General features: G+C 40.1%; 1 protein-coding gene across 7 annotated transcripts in view; it reads left to right on the top strand.

The window, feature by feature from the left end:
* The window catches only part of RARB (retinoic acid receptor, beta), a 195,177-nt gene that overhangs the window by 120,559 nt on the left and 71,941 nt on the right, over positions 1–2,677 (top strand). The window lies entirely within an intron of this gene.

The raw sequence follows: 2,677 nt of genomic DNA, 5'->3' as shown, positions 1-2,677 counted from the left end.
ACAGAAGCCAGCTGTCCGTATCGCTCTTTCACTGACAAGAGTTGTTACAGCAAAAGCACTTTGGCTTTAGATAGAGACTTCTGCCAACTCAGCAGCGCCTATCAAGGCTTGCACCTTGTCTGAGATAGCTATTGGCGGCAGCAGCCTGTGTCCTAGGCATGTGTCTTAAAGTGACCTGGTCTGAGGCACCTTTTAGGTGACCTTGTGTGCAGCTTGTCCATTAGTGTGGCCTTGAAGATTGGGCTTGTGAGCTCCATTACTTCTACGTGTTGCCAAGTTTTTAAAATTTTAATCATACTGTATAAATCCTGAGCAGCACGTAGTAAAAACCTATGGATTATTCTTCTAGGTTTTAAAATAACAGAAAAAGATCATTTTGGAATCAACACCCTCCAGCAGAAACCAGGTCATGAAGTTTCATCTTTTGATGTACCCATTGAAAGTGGAATTCCCCTTTTCAATCGAAAAGCAAACCTGAAGACATAGAGGGTTTTTTTGGCTTTCAGCCCAAAATATACCTTTTTTTTTTTTAAATACCTAGACAGTCTTGTGAAGATGAACTACAACTTGTTTAAAAGTAATGCTGGAAAAATTGTAAGCAAGAATTAAAATAGGATAACTTATATTTAACATCATGGCTTTAAGGCAGATGTGTGTAGCTAGCAAGATGAAAAAAGTAAAGAAAGAAACCCTCAAATGTGGAAAACATACTTTCTTAAGTACTTCTGAAAATCCTGATAGTATCTCAGACTGAAGTTACTATGGCAGCCCATGTTTTAATCCAGGTATGTTGTGTTCACTCGTGATGAAAAGCGTTCCCTCCTGAACCTTGATGCATACCCAGCCCTATGAGAAAAGATTTTTTGGTGGTGGTTCCAGTGTTAGGGTTTGGTAATTTGCTCTGCGTTGATTAACATTTGCACATGGCTTCCCCTGAGCCTTTTCCTCCATCCTCCTGCCCCTCCACCCGCTCCACCTCCGTGCCGGCAACCCCCGGCTGAAACAACGGTCCAGCCCAGCGAGTGCCAGTACACCAAGTAGTAGCACGGCTTCTTTGCTTTATGTTCTTTTCTTTACAAGGGAGAAAGTGGGAGTCTTCACACAAGGGAAGACTTTGTTTTCCTCTTTCTGTTGTCTGTGATCCCCACCTGTTGTATATATGGTAAAAATATCTGGGACTTATAACCCAGCAACAGTACGCAGCCAGAGTCATGTGTGACCGGGTCAAACACACACTCGCTGGAGGGTCATGGCCAGGTTACTAAGTCAAGGCTGGCAAGTCTCCACGATAATGTTTTCTTTCTCTCTCACTCGTTTTTGTTGTTTTTTTTTTCCTTCTCTCCTTGTCTGTCTTCCAAACAAGAGCTTAAAGAAGGAAAAAGAAAAAAGAAAAAAAGAAACCTCTCATAACAATGCAAAGTATTTAAGCATGACAAATTCAAAGAAGTTTTTTATTAAGAAAAAATTGGATGAGGGGGGTTGAGTCAATTATATTTTGGATTTAATTTTATGGTATAGTTTTATGTGGCACATGAAAGAGAGAAATTTGTATTGAAACAATTGAGACCCACTTTCCCAGTTCCTGGCTCTTTCCTGGAAGATGATTAAAAGCAGACTTTTTTTTCCAGACGAGACATAAAAATTAAATGATCTACAGTATATAGTTATTTTTTCAAATGTTTGGAGGCTTATAAATAACTTCTACAATCAAATGCACACATACAAGCAGCAGAGAATCTGGTTCTAATTACTTGTACTTTAGTTGAACTTTGGCGTTTCCTTTGACTTTCTGCCTAATGTATGTGAGCTGTGTGCCTTGCACTCCTGCAGTGAATTCACAAAAAAAAAAAAAGAGGCAAAAAATCCAGACTCTTGTTGGTGCCAACAAAAATGAGGGTTAACAGAATGTTTTGACCAAATGCAACACTTTGCTATTCACCCTAATTAGCTGAAATTGCTGCTTCCCACCAGGGACCCTTAGCTCAGTATTCAAAATTCCCTTGAGGCTATCCAGGAAATGCCATTTGCTTTACAACTTCTTATTCTTTTAAGACTCAACTGTCCAAAGTGTGCATTAACACACAAACTTAATAGTCTACGTTTTTTAGCAATATGCAGGGCATTTCAGAGTGCCTGCCTGCTTCTAGTTGGTCACAAAGTAAAATACCTCCTCCATCTGTCAACATGGTTTAGTTGGCAGTAAATTAGCTCTCACAAAGCACACTGTGCTTTTAAAGATCTTATCTGCTGCTTTATCTAACCCTTAGAAATATTTCAGACATCTTAGGAATTGTGAAGTGACCAGATTGTTTGGGAGTCCCTTTGTGTTTAAGTGGCATTCAGGTGTTGGGTGACAGCAATGAGGCTCTGTTTTCTCAGGTGAGTAAGGACCCAAAGTGTCACATCCTTCAGGATAGGACTGACTGGCATGAAAAGAAGTAGGGTTTTTTGTTTTGTATTTATTTTAATTCTTCCTAAACTTCCAAGACTGCTTTAAAAATGCCTCTTCTGGAAATGTTAAATGTCCACCCCCGTCCTTCCGTTTTATCCACCTTCCATGTGCCAACATGCATAGAGGCCTTCTGCTGTCATGTGTCCGCTACCCACCAACATGATATAGGAAGAATGCTTTATACTTCCTGAGCATGAATTGCCACAAATGCCTGCATCAGACTTC

The sequence above is a fragment of the Chaetura pelagica genome, unplaced genomic scaffold, assembly GCF_000747805.2.
Source record: "Chaetura pelagica isolate M959 unplaced genomic scaffold, ChaPel_1.0 scaffold10, whole genome shotgun sequence".
Classification (NCBI taxonomy): domain Eukaryota; kingdom Metazoa; phylum Chordata; class Aves; order Apodiformes; family Apodidae; genus Chaetura; species Chaetura pelagica.
Note: the sequence above shows the minus strand (reverse complement) of the source record. Positions and strands in the feature narration are given on the sequence as shown.